This window comes from Rhinoderma darwinii, chromosome 1 (assembly GCF_050947455.1).
Source record: "Rhinoderma darwinii isolate aRhiDar2 chromosome 1, aRhiDar2.hap1, whole genome shotgun sequence".
NCBI lineage: Eukaryota > Metazoa > Chordata > Amphibia > Anura > Rhinodermatidae > Rhinoderma > Rhinoderma darwinii.
Genome location: NC_134687.1, coordinates 324,595,007 through 324,612,985, shown reverse-complemented (window position 1 = coordinate 324,612,985; position 17,979 = coordinate 324,595,007). Strand labels below are relative to the sequence as shown.

The 17,979-nt window shown below is 42.8% G+C and overlaps 1 protein-coding gene across 7 annotated transcripts in view; it reads left to right on the top strand.

Annotated features, from left to right (window-relative positions):
* Positions 1-14,175: 14,175 nt before the first annotated feature.
* The window catches only part of TDRD7 (tudor domain containing 7), a 99,721-nt gene continuing 95,917 nt past the window's right edge, over positions 14,176-17,979 (top strand). For 2 of the 7 annotated variants that reach the window (XM_075825637.1, XM_075825634.1), the window contains exon 1: positions 14,176-14,299. The gene's annotated coding sequence lies outside the window, so the exon portion shown is untranslated. The other 5 variants (XM_075825638.1, XM_075825636.1, XM_075825635.1 and 2 more) reach the window with 5 other exon arrangements.

The window sequence follows — 17,979 nt, the reverse complement described above, 5'->3', positions numbered from 1 at the left end:
TTTTTCTCCCATTTTTATTCTGTATTTCTTCAGCAACTGACCTGTGAAAAACGGATGTCATCCTTGTGCTGTTTGTTTCTTTTCACGCACCCACAGACTTTAATGGGCGAGTCTGATCATGGACAGCAGACTGACAAGAAACACGTTCATGTGAAAAACGCCTAAGAACGGGAAGGGTTTAGGCGTATTCTGGGTTTTCTATAGCTGTCAATTTCAAGAGGACGATACCAAGCCTGATTTCCTATTGCCAATGGGACTACAATTGGCCAATTTTTGGATTCCAGCAGTTGGAGCCCCACAAATACATACTATTTGTTGATGATGTCCAAGAAAGGTCTGAAAACGGCTTATAATTTTTCGATTCCATTTCTAATTGTCTCGATGCCATAAATATCATTAGCAGAGTCATTATTGGTTGTATGAGATTGAATGTCATTCCTAGTATGGCAGTTGACATGTTAGGCCATGTTCACACGTTGCGGAATCTTTCCAGATTTATGCGGAGATTTCGCAACAAATCCGCTATGACGTGAATGTTTTTTTTTATATTCCATTCACATCTCTAGCAAAAATCTACACAGAAAAATGGCCGCATATTTTAATGGCCGTTGAAAAGTAGCAGATTACTTTATGGAACTTAAAGGGTTATTCCCAAGTTGACTCAAATTTTTTTTTTTTAGACATTCTAAGCAAGAAATGAATTTTAAAACATTTGCTGTTAAAATGTTTTCAAAATTAATTCCCTAAGTACCTTTTTTTTACACTTGATAACTCAGTAAGTGCTGGTTATCTTTTCTAAAAAGGGGCGTGAGCGGCTCGATGTCAATCAAGCCGCTCCGCTCTGCAGTGTGCGCGTTCCCGACGTTGCTAGATACTGTAGTTCTAGCAACATCGGGAGAATGTTCGTCTCAAGCGGGCATGGTAAGCCCGATTGAGACGAACTTACCGTGAATGTCAAATACACTACACTACACTACAGTATATTCACCCCGTTTCGGCAAACAACTCCCCCCCCCCCCACCCTGTCGCTACATGTAATGTTTGTATCTGCCGCACCGATGCTGCATCAGCACCCGGCGAACAACAAAAAATATATTTAAAAAATAAACTCACCTAAGACGTTCCTACGGAGCTCTGAAAGGTCCCGTCACTTGCCATCTTCCTTCTTCTTGGCGCCGCTCGCATTCATAGTGACAATGCGTTGTGGCGCAGATGACGTAATCATATCAGGCACACGTGATTACGTCATCTGCGCCCACCGCTCTGTTATTGTGAATGGGAGCATTAGAAGAAAAGTGACGGGACCTTTCAGATCTTGGTGGGAACGTCTTAGGTGAGTCTATTTATGTATGTATGTGTATATGTGCATGTATGTATGTTTGCATGTATGTATGTTGGCATGTATGTATGTTGGCATGTATGTATGTATGTGTATATGTGCATGTATGTATGTATGTATGTATGCATGTTGCCATGTATGTATGTATGTATGTGTGTGTATATGTGCATTTATGTATGTTGTCATGTATGTGTATATGTGCATGTATGTATGTATGTATGTATGCATGTTGCCATGTATGTATGTTGTCATGTATGTATGTATGTATGTGTGTGTGTATATGTACATGTATGTATGTATGTTGGCATGTATGTTTGCATGTATATATATATGTACATGTTAGTATATATGTGCATGTTAGTATGTATGTACGTTTGCATGTATGTATGTTGGCATGTATGTATGTGTATATGTGCATGTATGTATGTATGTATGTATGTGTATATGTGCATGTATGTATGCATGTTGCCATGTATGTATGTATGTATGCATGTTGTCATGTATGTATGTATGTATGTATGTATGTATGTGTATGTATGTATGTTGGCATGTATGTATATATTTGCATGTTAGTATATATGTGCATGTTAGTATGTATGTTTGCATGTATGTATGTTGTCATGTATGTATGTATGTGTATATGTGCATGTATGTATGTTGTCATGTATGTATGTGTATATGTGCATGTATGTATGTTTGCATGTATGTTGGCATGTATGTTGTCATGTATGTATGTATGTGTGTTGTCATGTATGTGTATATGTGCATGTATGTATGTATGTTTGCATGTATGTATGTTGGCATGTATGTTGGCATGTATATGTGTGCATGTATGTTTGTTTGTATGTATGTATGGTTGCTTGTATGTATGTTTGCATGTATGTATATATGTGCATGTTAGTATATATGTGCATGTTAGTATGTATGTTTGCATGTATGTATGTATGTTGTCATGTATGTATGTATGTAAGTTGTCATGTATATATGTTGTCATGTATGTATATATGTGCATGTTAGTATGTATGTTTGCATGTATGTATGTTTGCATGTATATATGTGCATGCTTGTATATAATATATGTATGTATGTTTGTATGTATGTTTGTTTGTATATATGTCTGTATGGCCATGTATGATACTGTCTGCTGGCGCCCTGTATCTAAGTCAACTTGGCGGCAGGCTTCTATACATGGTATAACAGTCAGTATTGGGCCTCATTTACACGAGCGTAATATACGCGCGTGCGACGCGCGTGCTTTTCACGCGTGTCGTACGCACCTATACTCTATGGGGCAGTGCAGACAATGCGTGAATTTTGCACAGCGCGAGTGCGTTGCGTAAAACTCACGACATGTTCTATAATCGTGCGTTTTTCGCGCATCACGCACCCATTGAAGTCAATGGGTGCGTGAAAACCACGCATGCCGCACGGAAGCACTTCCGTGCGAACTGCGTGATTCGCGCAAGAGCTGTCAAACTGAATGTAAACAGAAAAGCACCACGTGCTTTTCTGTTTACAAACGTCCAAACGGAGTGTCAGAATTTAGGGATGAGCGAACCGAACTTCACCGGGTTCGGCCGAACTCGTTTTGACCGAACCCGGCAAAAAAATTTCTGGTACGCGACGTCAGGAGACAGTCACTGTCCAGGGTGCTGAAAGAGTTAAACTGGTTCAGCACCCTGGACAGTGACTTCCGATCACAATATACATGAACGTGTAAAAAAAAAAAGAAGTTCTGACTTACCGATAACTCCCGGCTTCTTCCTCCAGTCTGACCTCCCGGGATGACAATTCAGTCCAAGTGACAGCTGCAGCCAATCACAGGCCAAGCACAGGCTGCAGCGGTCACATGGACTGCCGCGTCATCCTGGGAGGTGGGGCCGGATGTCAAGAGAGGGACGCGTCACCAAGGCGACGGCCGGGAGACCGGACTGGAGGAAGCAGGAAGTTCTTGGTAAGTTTGAACGTCTTTTTTTTATTCACAGGTTGCTGTATATTGTGATCGGAATTCACTGTCGAGGGTGCTGAAAGAGTTACTGCCGATCAGTTAACTCTTTCAGCACCCTGGACAGTGACTGACGTCGACTAGCCTCATCTCTATGATGGCGGCTGCGCGAAAATCACGCAGCCGTGCATCATACACTGATGACACACGGAGCTGTCAAGTGCCTTTTGCGCACGCAAAACGCTGCGTTTTTTTGCGTGCGCAAAACGCACACGCTCGTGTAAATGAGGCCTCACACATGAAAGTGAAACTAAGCCTACGACATGTTTTATTTCTTTTTTTTATATCTTTTTTTTTACAGGTTTGGTGTCTGGACTACGTCGGTTTCGAGGACTACGTAGATTACGTTTTTTTTTTCTACAATAAAATGGTTAACCCCTTCCCGCTCCTTGACGTACTATTACGTCATGGCAGCTCTATCGTTCGCGCTCCATGCCGTAATAGTACGTCTTGCAGTTAGAACAGCGGTGCGCGCGCCCAGCGCGTTCATGCGCTGTGATAGCTGCTGTTTCTGACAGCAGGCTATCACGGCATAATGGGACGGGACCATTTACTATGGTCCCGCCTCGCCGATCGCCGCTATTGGCTAGTCAGTGAGTAACTAGCCAATAGCAGCGATCGGTCTCATTCAGCACAGCAGTGCTCGAGCCCGGCGTTCCTGAGCTGTGAAAGCTGCTGTTTCTGACAGCATGCTATCACAGCATAATGTGCCGGGACCATTTACTATGGTCCCGCCTCGCCGATCGCCGCTATTGGCTAGTCAGTGAGTAACTAGCCAATATCAGCGATCGGTCTCATTGAGCACAGCGGTGCGCGCGCTCGGCGCGTTCATGAGCTGTGATAGCTGCTGTTTCTGACAGCAGGCTATCACAGCATAATGGGCCGGGACCATTTACTATGGTCCCGCCTCGCCGATCGCCGCTATTGGCTAGTCAGTGAGTAACTAGCCAATAGCAGCGATCATTCTCGTCACTTCCTCTCTCTGACCTCACATCCTGCTGCAACCGCCCTGAACGCCCTGTTGGAGTTAGCGAGGCGTTGAGATCGGTTGTGAGCAGAGAGTCAGAGAGAAAAGAAGTGAAAAAAAGTTTCTAAAACAACGTTTTTTTTGCTTCCCACCACCCCATCCACTACCCACTCCTGTTCCCTTCCTCTTTGAGTTCTACCCACGTTTTTTGGTCAGTGATCTCCTATCACTGACCACTTTTCAGTCTTCAGGACCACATTTCTTGGTCCCTGGGGATTTTTTTTTCATTTTTTTCTATATAAAACAAAAAAAAAAATATAAAAAGAAAAAAAAGAAACAAAAAAAAATTGTTAGTTTAGCCAATTTTGAAAATTTAACTGGTTAGTTTAGTATTAGGGTTAGTTAGTGTCAGGGAACCGTCAAAAAGCGTAGTTAGGTATAGTGTCAGGGAATTTAGCGTCAGGAATCGGTCACCGTAGATAGGCTTAGCGTTAGGGATCCATCACCGTAGTTAGGTTTAGCGTCAGGGAAGCTCGGAATAATTAGATAGGTTTAGTGTCAGGCACCCGTCACCGTAGTTAGGTTTAGTGTCAGGGAAGCTTGAAATAATCTAGATAGGTTTAGTGTCAGGGAATCGTCGCCGTAGTTAGGTTTAGCGTTAGGGAAGTCCACATAAAATTTAGTTAGGTTTAGTGTTAGGAACCCTCGCCCTAGTTAGCTTTAGTGTCAGGGAAGTCCACTTGCTCTCTAAAAACAAAACACGCATTTGTGCTAATTGTGCTATCCTATTGCTCCCAGTTAGGGATTTATTTTTTTGCAGTATATAAATTTTGTCTTAGCACAACAAGCATGTCCCAACGGACATTTACTGCTGAAGAGGCGTATGCATTTCTGGCCTCCGACACAGACTCGTCGGATGGCGATACACTATTTTATTTGTCTACCTCCTCATCCAGCGATGAAGAGGAGGGACCCCCTAGGAGACGCCCCAGGACCACCACCATAGTAGAAATCCCTGAGAGAAGTGACCCCACAACAAGTGATACCCCTGAGCGAAGTGACCCCATTTGGACGCCCACACCAGACCATTATGAACCCCAAATCCCTGAGTACACGGGCAGCCCAGGGATCAAATTTAACACGGCAGGGTTCAGTGAGATGGACTTTTTCAAGTTCTTCTTCACTGATAACTTTATAGAGCTAATGGTCACCCAGACTAATTTATATGCCCAACAGTATATCACCAAGAACCCCAACTCATTTTATGCCCAATCCCAGAGGTGGACTCCTGTAGACGCATCAGAGTTGGGCAAGTTCTGGGGACTGCTCTTGAACATGGGGCTTCTAAAAAAGCCATCCATTAGGACCTACTGGAGCACGGACATCCTATACCACACCCCGATGTACCGTATGGCCATGTCCAGGATGCGTTATGAGGCAATACTTCGCTTCCTACATTATGCCGATAATGAGCAGTGCCCACCCCGAGATGACCCCAGTTTTGACCGTTTATATAAACTGAGACCCTTATTAGACCATATCAGTGCCCGGTTTGCCCAAGCATACACCCCCGAGAAGTGTATTTCCATTGATGAGTCCCAGGTACATTTTAAAGGGAGGCTTCAATTCCGCCAGTACCTGCCAAGTAAGAGGGCAAGGTATGGCGTGAAGTTGTATAAGCTGTGCGAGAGTGCATCAGGGTATACATATAAATTCAGGATATATGAAGGGAAGGACAGCAGTATTCAGCCCCCAGAATGCCCCCCCTTACTGGGAATTAACGCAAAAATTGTGTGGGATTTGGTGCACCCACTGCTGGACCAGGGTTACCACCTCTACCTGGATAATTTTTATACCAGCGTCCCACTCTTCAAGTGCCTCGCTTCCAGAAGGACTGCGGCATGCGGCACTGCTAGAAAAAATCTTAGAGGCCTCCCTAAAACACTGCTTGGGCAAACACTCAGAAGGGGTGAGAGCAGGGCACATTCTAGTAGCAACATATTGTGTGTCAAGTACAAGGACAAGAGAGATGTCCTTGTATTGACAACAATACACGGCCACACCAGTACCCATGTACCTGTACGAGGTACCAGTACAGAGACCCCCAAACCAGATTGCATCCTGGACTACAATAGGTACATGGGAGGGGTGGACTTGTCAGATCAAATCCTGAAGCCCTACAGCGCAATGCGGAAATCGAGGGTGTGGTATAAGAAGCTGGCCGTGCACATCATACAGATGGCATTGTACAATGCGTACGTGCTACGTCGATGTGCAGGCCAGAGGGGAACTTTCCTGGAATTTCAAGAGGTGGTTATAAAGAACCTAATTTTTGGCGACCAGGAAGGAGGGGCACCCAGTACTTCTGGAAGCGAGGCCACACGCATCGTACCAGGGCAACACTTTCCAGGAGAAGTTCCCCAAACTGGCAAGAAGGGAAAAAGTCAAAAGAGGTGCAAAGTGTGCTATAAGAGGGGGATAAGGAAGGACACAACATACCAATGCGACACGTGTCCCGAAAAACCAGGGCTCTGTATGAAAGATTGTTTTAAAATTTACCATACATCCCTTGATTTTTAATTTACCCTGATGCACTGCGCACAGCTTATCCCCCTCATCTTTCCCTTTTGAGCCCTGCCATGTGCCCAAGCAGCAAATAACAGCCACATGTAGGGTATTGCCGTACCCGGGAGAACCCACATTACAATTTATGGGGTGTATGTCTCCGGTGGCACATGCTGGGCACAATATATCGGACACTGAAATGGCATATATGTATAGGAAATTGCAAATCTCACTTTGCACCATCTACTGCGCATTACCTTTTACACAATAACTGTGGGGTCAAAATGCTCACTACACTCTAGATGAATGTCTTAAGGGGTGTAGTTTTTAAAATGGGTTCACTTCTCGGGGGTTTCAACTGTACTGGTACCTCAGGGGTTCTGCCTACATGACTTAGCACCAGAAAAGCTCCAGTAGGCTAAATGGTGGTCCTTCCCTTCTGAGCCCTGTCGTGTGCCCAGGCAGTTAATAACAGACACATGTAGGGTATTGCCGTACCCGGGAGAACCCACATTACAATTTATGGGGTGTATGTCTCCAGTGGCACATGCTGGGCACAATATATCGGACACTGAAATGGCATATATGTATAGGAAATTGCAAATCTCACTTTGCAACATCTACTGCGCATTACCTTTTACACAATAACTGTGGGGTCAAAATGCTCACTACACCTCTAGATGAATGTCTTAAGGGGTGTAGTTTTTAAAATGGGTTCACTTCTTGGGGGTTTCAACTGTACTGGTACCTCAGGGGCTCTGCCTACATGACTTAGCACCAGAAAAGCTCCAGTAGGCTAAATGGTGGTCCTTCCCTTCTGAGCCCTGTCGTGTGCCCAGGCAGCTAATAACAGCCACATGTAGGATATTGCCGTACCCGGGAGAACCCACATTACAATTTATGGGGTGTATGTCTCCAGTGGCACATGCTGGGCACAATATATCAGACACTGAAATGGCATATATGTATAGGAAATTGCAAATCTCACTTTGCACCATCTGCTGCGCATTACCTTTTACACAATAACTGTGGGGTCAAAATGCTCACTACACCACTAGATGAATGTCTTAAGGGGTGTAGTTCTTAAATGGGGTCACTTCTCGGGGGTTTCAACTGTACTGGTACCTCAGGGGCTTCTGCATACATGACTTAGCACAAGAAAAGCTCCAGTAGGCCAAATGGTGGTCCTTTCCTTCTGAGTCCTGCCATGGGCCCAAACATCAGTTTATCACCACAAATGGGGTATTGCCGCACTCAGGACAAATTGGGCAACAAAATGGGGTGTTTTATTCCTTGTGAAAATAAGAAATTTTGAACAAAAATTCCATCTTAATGGAAAAAATATCATTTTTTTAATTTCACAGCCCAATTCAAATAGGTGCTGTGAAAAAACGGTGTGGTCAAAATGATAACAACAACCATAAATGAATTCCTTGAGGGGTCTAGTTTCCAAAATGGGGTCACTTCTGGTGGGTTTCCATTGCTTTCATACCTCTAGGGCTCTGCAAATGCGACATGGAACCCGAAAACCAATCCAGCAAAATCTGGACTCCAACAAACACATAGCGCTCCTTTCCTTCTGAGTCCTCCCATGGGCCCAAACGGCAGTTTATCACCACAAATGGGGTATTGCCGCACTAAGGACAAATTGGGCAACAAAATGGGGTGTTTTATTCCTTGTGAAAATGAGAAATTTTGAACAAAAATTACATCTTAATGGAAAAAATATCATTTTTTTAATTTCACAGCCCAATTCAAATAGGTGCTGTGAAAAAACGGTGTGGTCAAAATGATAACAACAACCATAAATGAATTCCTTGAGGGGTCTAGTTTCCAAAATGGGGTCACTTCTGGTGGGTTTCCATTGCTTTCATACCTCTGGGGCTCTGCAAATGCGACATGGAACCCGAAAACCAATCCAGCAAAATCTGGACTCCAACAAACACATAGCGCTCCTTTCCTTCTGAGTCCTCCCATGGGCCCAAACGGCAGTTTATCACCACAAATGGGGTATTGCCGCACTAAGGACAAATTGGGCAACAAAATGGGGTGTTTTATTCCTTGTGAAAATAAGAAATTTTGAACAAAAATTACATCTTAATGGAAAAAATATCATTTTTTTAATTTCACAGCCCAATTCAAATAGGTGCTGTGAAAAAACGGTGTGGTCAAAATGATAACAACAACCATAAATGAATTCCTTGAGGGGTCTAGTTTCCAAAATGGGGTCACTTCTGGTGGGTTTCCATTGCTTTCATACCTCTGGGGCTCTGCAAATGCGACATGGAACCCGAAAACCAATCCAGCAAAATCTGGACTCCAACAAACACATAGCGCTCCTTTCCTTCTGAGTCCTCCCATGGGCCCAAACGGCAGTTTATCACCACAAATGGGGTATTGCCGCACTAAGGACAAATTGGGCAACAAAATGGGGTGTTTTATTCCTTGTGAAAGTAAGAAATTTTGAACAAAAATTACATCTTAATGGGAAAAATATCATTTTTTTAATTTCACAGCCCAATTCAAATAGGTGCTGTGAAAAAACGGTGTGGTCAAAATGATAACAACAACCATAAATGAATTCCTTGAGGGGTCTAGTTTCCAAAATGGGGTCACTTCTGGTGGGTTTCCATTGCTTTCATACCTCTGGGGCTCTGCAAATGCGACATGGAACCCGAAAACCAATCCAGCAAAATCTGGACTCCAACAAACACATAGCGCTCCTTTCCTTCTGAGTCCTCCCATGGGCCCAAACGGCAGTTTATCACCACAAATGGGGTATTGCCGCACTAAGGACAAATTGGGCAACAAAATGGGGTGTTTTATTCCTTGTGAAAATAAGAAATTTTGAACAAAAATTACATCTTAATGGAAAAAATATCATTTTTTTAATTTCACAGCCCAATTCAAATAGGTGCTGTGAAAAAACGGTGTGGTCAAAATGATAACAACAACCATAAATGAATTCCTTGAGGGGTCTAGTTTCCAAAATGGGGTCACTTCTGGTGGGTTTCCATTGCTTTCATACCTCTGGGGCTCTGCAAATGCGACATGGAACCCGAAAACCAATCCAGCAAAATCTGGACTCCAACAAACACATAGCGCTCCTTTCCTTCTGAGTCCTCCCATGGGCCCAAACGGCAGTTTATCACCACAAATGGGGTATTGCCGCACTAAGGACAAATTGGGCAACAAAATGGGGTGTTTTATTCCTTGTGAAAGTAAGAAATTTTGAACAAAAATTACATCTTAATGGGAAAAATATCATTTTTTTAATTTCACAGCCCAATTCAAATAGGTGCTGTGAAAAAACGGTGTGGTCAAAATGATAACAACAACCATAAATGAATTCCTTGAGGGGTCTAGTTTCCAAAATGGGGTCACTTCTGGTGGGTTTCCATTGCTTTCATACCTCTGGGGCTCTGCAAATGCGACATGGAACCCGAAAACCAATCCAGCAAAATCTGGACTCCAACAAACACATAGCGCTCCTTTCCTTCTGAGTCCTCCCATGGGCCCAAACGGCAGTTTATCACCACAAATGGGGTATTGCCGCACTAAGGACAAATTGGGCAACAAAATGGGGTGTTTTATTCCTTGTGAAAATAAGAAATTTTGAACAAAAATTACATCTTAATGGAAAAAATATCATTTTTTTAATTTCACAGCCCAATTCAAATAGGTGCTGTGAAAAAACGGTGTGGTCAAAATGATAACAACAACCATAAATGAATTCCTTGAGGGGTCTAGTTTCCAAAATGGGGTCACTTCTGGTGGGTTTCCATTGCTTTCATACCTCTGGGGCTCTGCAAATGCGACATGGAACCCGAAAACCAATCCAGCAAAATCTGGACTCCAACAAACACATAGCGCTCCTTTCCTTCTGAGTCCTCCCATGGGCCCAAACTGCAGTTTATCACCACAAATGGGGTATTGCCGCACTAAGGACAAATTGGGCAACAAAATGGGGTGTTTTATTCCTTGTGAAAGTAAGAAATTTTGAACAAAAATTACATCTTAATGGAAAAAATATCATTTTTTTTATTTCACAGCCTAATTCAAATAGGTGCTGTGAAAAAACGGTGTGGTCAAAATGATAACAACAACCATAAATGAATTCCTTGAGGGGTCTAGTTTCCAAAATGGGGTCACTTCTGGTGGGTTTCCATTGCTTTCATACCTCAACACCTCTTCAAACCTGGCATGCTGCCTAAAATATATTCTAATAAAAAAAGAGGCCTCAAAATGCACTAGGTGCTTCTTTGCTTCTGGGGCTTGTGTTTTAGTCCACGAGCGCACTAGAGCCACATGTGGGACATTTCTAAAAACTGCAGAATCTGGACAATACATATTTAGTAGTTTTTCTCTGGTAAAACCTTCTGTGTTACAGAAAAAAATGGAATAATATTGAAATTCAGCCAGAAAAATGAAATTTGCAAATTTCACCTCCACATTGCTTTAATTCCTGTGAAATGCCTGAAGGGTTAAAAAACTTTCTAAATGCTGTTTTGAATACTTTGAGGGGTCTAGTTTTTAAAATGGGGTGTTTTATGGGGGTTTCTAATACATAGGCCCCTCAAAGCCACTTCAGAACTCAAGAGGTACCTTAAAAAAAAGGCTTTTGAAATTTTCTTAAAAATATGAGAAATTGCTGTTTATGTTCTAAGCCTTGCAACGTCCAAGAAAAATAAAAGAATGTTCAAAAAACGATGCCAATCTAAAGTAGACATATGGGAAATGTGAACTAGTAACTATTTTGGGTGGTATAACCGTCTGTTTTACAAGCAGATGCATTTAAATTCTGAAAAATGCAATTTTTTCAAAATTTTCTCTAAATTTTGCAATTTTTCACCACTAAACACTGAATATATCGACCAAATTTTACCACGAACATGAAGCCCAAAGTGTCACGAGAAAACAATCTCAGAATCGCTTGGATAGGTTTAAGCATTCCGACGTTATTACCACATAAAGTGAAATATGTCAGATTTGAAAAATGGGCTCTGAGCCTTAAGGCCAAAACTAGGCTGCGTCCTTAAGGGGTTAATGAGGGTTGTGTTGGGGGTGCTTTATTTCAATAAAATATTTTATCTATATCTTTGTCTTTTCTTTTCAAGTTTTATTACTACCACTTTAGTAATGGCCGCTGTCGGAGTGACAACGTCCATTACTAAGGGGAGGCATAGTGTTAGCCGGTGCAGAGGCTAACACTAACCACCATTATTACCCCGGTACCCACCACCACCAGGGGTGCCGGGAAGAGCCAGGTACGATCCAGTACCCGACCATCTGTTGTGATGGTAGGGCTCTGGGGCGGCCGCAGGCTGGTATTATGAGGCTGGGAAGGGCCAAAAACAGTGGACCTTCCCACCCTTGTAATGCTAGGCTGCTGCTGCTGTGTTGTATCTGGCTGGTTATAAAAGTGGGGGGGACCCCATGTCATTTTTTTTAACATTATTTATTTATTATTTTTATTAAAAAGACATGGGGTTCCACCCAATTTATCATAACCAGCCACAAACAACACAGTGTTATTAGCCTGGGAATGTACTAAACAAGTGGCCCCTCCCACCCATGTAATGCCAGGCTGCTGCGGCCTTGTATATGGCTGGTTATTAAAAATGTGGGGGACCCGTCTATTGTTAAATTTAAAAAACCATTTTTATAACCAGCCCGATACAACACAGCAGCAGCAGCCTAGCATTACAAGGGTGGGAAGGTCCACTATTTTTGGCCCTTCCCAGCCTCATAATACCAGCCTGCGGCCGCCCCAGTGCCCGACCATCACAACAGACGGTCGGGTACCGGATCGTACCAAGCTCTTCCCGGCACCCCTGGTGGTGGTGGGTACCGGGGTAATAATGGGTGGTTAGTGCTAGCCTCTGCACCGGCTAACACCAAGTACCACCTTAATAATGGACGCTGTCAATCAGCCAACTGCCATTATCTAGGCACTAATAAAGTTTGAAAAAAAAACACAAATACAATTTTTTTTTATTGAAATAAGAAATCCCCAACAAAACACTCGTTAACCATTTTATTAAAATTCGCAAAAAACGTAGATCTACGCAGTAGTCCAACGAATCGAAGATGTAGTCCAATCGGTACATCAAAATCTGCAACAACATAAAAAAAAGTTATCAATGTGAACAATACCGATACTTATACTCACCTACACACACACACAAACAACCACACACAAACATATACACAAACACATATAAACACACACCCATATATTACACAAACACACACAAACACATACACACAAACACACACACACACAAACATACACATGTACACAAACACCCATATATACACAAACACATAAACACATACACACCCACATATACACAAACACACCCATATATACACAAACACACACACACACATACACAAACACACACATATACAAAAACACACAAACATATACACACAAACATATGCACAAACACACCCATATATACACAAACACACACATAAACACAAACACACATATACACACAAACATATACACAAACACATGTACACAAACACACCCATATATACACAAACACACATATACAAACACACACATATACAAACACACACACAAACATATACACAAACACATGTACACAAACACCCAAATATACACAAACACATAAACACACAAACACACCCACATATACACAAACACACCCACATATACACAAACACACCCATATATACACAAACAAACACACACACACACACATATACAAAAACACACAAACATATACACATGCACAAACACACCCATATATACACAAACACACAAACACAAAAAAACACACATATACACACAAACATATACACAAACACATGTACACAAACACACCCATATATACACAAACACACATACACAAACACACACATATACATATACACAAACACACCCATATATACACAAACACACCCATATATACACAAACACACACATATATACACAAACACACATATACACAAACACACACATATATACACAAACACACATATACACAAACACACATATACAAAAACACACACAAACATACACACAATCATATACACAAACACACCCATATATACACAAACACACACATAAACACACACATATATACACAGACACACAGATATATATATATATATATATACACACACACACTTACCTTTAGCGGAGCGCAGACTTCTCCACGCGACAGGTGCCTTCCACTGCATCTCCTGCGCATGCGCCGAGATGCGCGTTCACGAGTAAATGACATCCTCTGCTCAGGACGCAGAGGATGTCATTACGCATGCGCGGCCACCGCTAAAGGTAAATAGCGGTGGCCGGGAACCTAGGCAACGAGTAAGATACAAAGAGGGACCGACCGCAACTTCAATCAAGAATATCAAGAAAACGACATCGCTGGACGACGGACATGTAATTAGAAAACTTCTTATTTTTACATGGGGGAGCTTCCTAGATACAGAAAACGACATCGCTGGGCGACGGACAGGTAATTAGAAAACTTCTTATTTTTACATGGGGGAGCTTCCTAGATACAGAAAACGACATCGCTGGGCGACGGACAGGTAATTAGAAAACTTCTTATTTTTACATGGGGGAGCTTCCTAGATACATTTATCAATTTGGGAATAACCCTTTAATTGGAGCGAATCTGCGTGCAAATCCGTGACAGACCTCAAGTTTCAGCTGTGGATTTCTGACACAGATTTCCTTGAAAATCCATGGCAAATTTGCTTCTGCCAATACTGACCCGTACATGCTTTGGGCCAGCTAGTGAATTTATTTAGGGCCACTTGATGCTTTTAGGGCCACCTTATGCATCAATGATGGTTAATTTTTATTTATATAGAACAAAAAAGAAAACCTACAGAATACAACAACAACAACAAAATGTCGTAAAATCTTGGCCGTCTCGCATTATGACAAAAACACAACGTTCTGTTTTTAATCGCTTCTGCTATTCCCCCCACCCACCGCATATCGATCCACGAGGAGCGCTAGGACCGGAACACCGCACTGGGCCGGGTGACCGGCACACGTGTTAGAGGCGGGTAGAGGGCGGGCGTTTGTCGAGGACGAGGAAGAGGGATCGGGAAGACGAAAGTGAAGAGAATCCACGGTAGCTGGAAACGAAACTGATAGGGAGGGGTCGTGTGAATCCAGTGAGCCTCATCCACTCCCGCGTCAGAGACACAGCCGGGCATGTCAGCTACCCGCCATCACTGAGCCCTCCCGGGAGAGCCACGGCGGGGCCGTTACTATCACTGGCGTGCGGCAGAAGACAACTGACACCCTGGTAAACGACGTTTGTATACGGCGGTATGCTCTGTGTGTGGTGGTATGCTCTGTATGTGGTCTAATGTTGTGAGTGGCACACCCTGTACTGGTCAGCGCAGCATAGATGTGCCAGGGGCTGCTGAGGAAAGTCTATGGAGTCCTGTAATTGATAACATGGCTGTGGGGAAGCCTTGTGTGGGCGCACAGGTGTGTAGGGAAGCTTCAGGCCTGCTCTGCCGGAGCTAAACTGGTATAATCCGGCATCTATTCGTTCACAAACTCTGATAATCCGGCGCTTGTTTACAGCATTTCACAAAACCAGGTGACCGAGCAGAGAAATCCCATTGTTTATCCTCTGGAAATAAATGAAGGGATCGTGTTATAATATGTGGAAGAATTTCATTTTGGGCTGTTTTAAGATTCTTTACTCTTTCAAGTGAAATGTTTCAATATTTGTTTATGTCTGTATTATTGGCTAATTCATGCTGCCATTTATGCTGTACTTTCCTAAAGTGGCGACGCCGAACGTATTGTCAATCTATTCTTCTGAATTATGCCACCTGATGGTTCCCTTGTTTGTGCTTAGATGTCCGTTACTCATGGAATGACACATCCCAAAGGAGAGGGTAGATCTCAGAACCGCGCAAAGCTCTAGTGCCCGCGTCTATATTATTATACACAAAGTGACACTGTGTGTGTGACAAAATAGAAGCGGGCCCTATACTACGCGGGGTTATCGAAACAATTTCAGGGCGCAGACTGTAACCCTTTTACATTTGGACTGGCTCACAACATAACTAAGTTTATTTGTGTTTTTACCTACTGGAGGGTTGAGGGGCAGTGCCTTGCTGAGATGCCCCCCCCCTATAATTCAATAACAGGTGGGGGAGGTCTTGGGGGTTCTGATATTTTAAGAAAAGGGTACGGTTGGACTGGGTGCAGCATTCTGATATATACCCCGTATCTGCCCTGCCTCTCTGCATACGTAAAGATTGGCAAATCCATATAAGCGTATGTACAGTAAGTACATGTATATGTAGAAGCACCCACCTCTAACATAGGCATGTACCTGGATGTGCAGTTATATCTAAAGTTTAAATAGGTAAGGTATTGATCGTAAGGGCACGGGTTGTTCTGAACTTCTTATCAGTAGTGTTCATTGGACTCTGCAGTCAACCTCTCCCAGACTAAAATGACTAATAACAGGGAATATGTTTAAATTAAAGGGGTATTTCTATCTTAAAAATGTATAATGTATCTACATGAATGACTGATAGGTGTGGTTCCCATCTATAGGGAGAACGAGGGTACCATCTATAGGGAAAACGGTGACGTGATCAAAGAGGGGAGTTCCCTTTGATCTTGCCGTGGTCACGGACCGCGGCGGTCAAAGGTTAAACAGCTGGGGCCCAATTGTTTTGTATTCTGCAGGCTGCTCTAAGATCAGGAGCCTATAAGTCAATGGAATCTGTTAAGGTTAGTTAGAAAATGGGTCTGTAACACCTAGTATGGATTTCATATTTAAAAATATAAAATATGACGCCAATGTGACCGATCAGGACTAACTTGTGCCTTGTGTTTGATTATAGAAAAAGTTGTAAAGTCACCATTCATAAGTTTATCGTAAACCCTGCAACGCTTTAATAAATGTTCATTAGGACAACCCTGGTCCATATGCCATATTACAGTGTATATAGACCTCACGACATGGGGCCCCTCTGTTAGCCAGAGCAGAGAGCTGCCGCAGAATAGTTTCTGCTCTGGTGGACTTAGCGTGTTCATGCATAACGTGGTTGCCTATTTGTATGAATGTGTTCCTGTTTACACGCACTAATATTTTATTAGGAGACAACCAATTCTCTTCTTTGTAATATAAAATCATCCCGTTCCCTATAATGGAGTTGTATTTCAGTTGCTGTTCACACACTACAGTTGTTATGGTTGTAGTGATTGACGGACAAATCAGTTTTCTGGCAAATTTCATTTGATCCATAAACCATTTACACATGCACACTTAGGCCCCATTCACCTGTCCTGGAAAAAAAATCGGTGCAGAAAAATGAATGCGCCGTGGTTCGTTATTGTACGGATTCTGTACAGAAAAACTGCCCGCTAACTCCATTAAATTACAATTTGAAGCAAAAATCTAAGTTTCTTCCGTGGATTAACTTCAAAATCCACAATGTATTTTCTAGTTCATATTCTGACCTTGTGACCATACCCTTAATCCCTTCCCCACAACTTTCATACATCTACAGTGATGTGGGAAAGTACTTTGCGCAACCCACTGTAAATGTACGACACAGGCTCTGGCACTAAACCCGTGGCATTAGCAGCTGGTATAGGTTATACCATACAAATGGCACCCTGCTGCAATGGCTATGATCTGACATAACTCTGATCCCAGCCCTTAGATACCGTGGTCAATAGCGATCGCAGGGTACAAATGGGTAGTCATGGCAGCCAGGGGCCTACTGAAGGACCCCAGATTTGCCATCTTAGTATATTTATTATCCCTTTAAATGTACACTAACTTTTCTAGCAACTTATGCAAATTTAATAGTATACCTGATATAGATCAACTTTGTAGTTTACTTGCTGTTAAAATATAGTTTTATCCATGCAAATTCTGTGTGAAGTTACTGCCACTAGGGGTCTCCCTTCCTGTAATCTGCTGTCCGGCTGTTGTCAAGCAAAGTTTGTCCCTGGTTACAGAGCAGAATTGACTGTCTGTAGAAGGTGTGAGTATGTCTCTTCACTGTCTGCCTATATATGTCTATGGAGGGGCAAGTGAAAGCAGAAAGAGAGTGACTCGG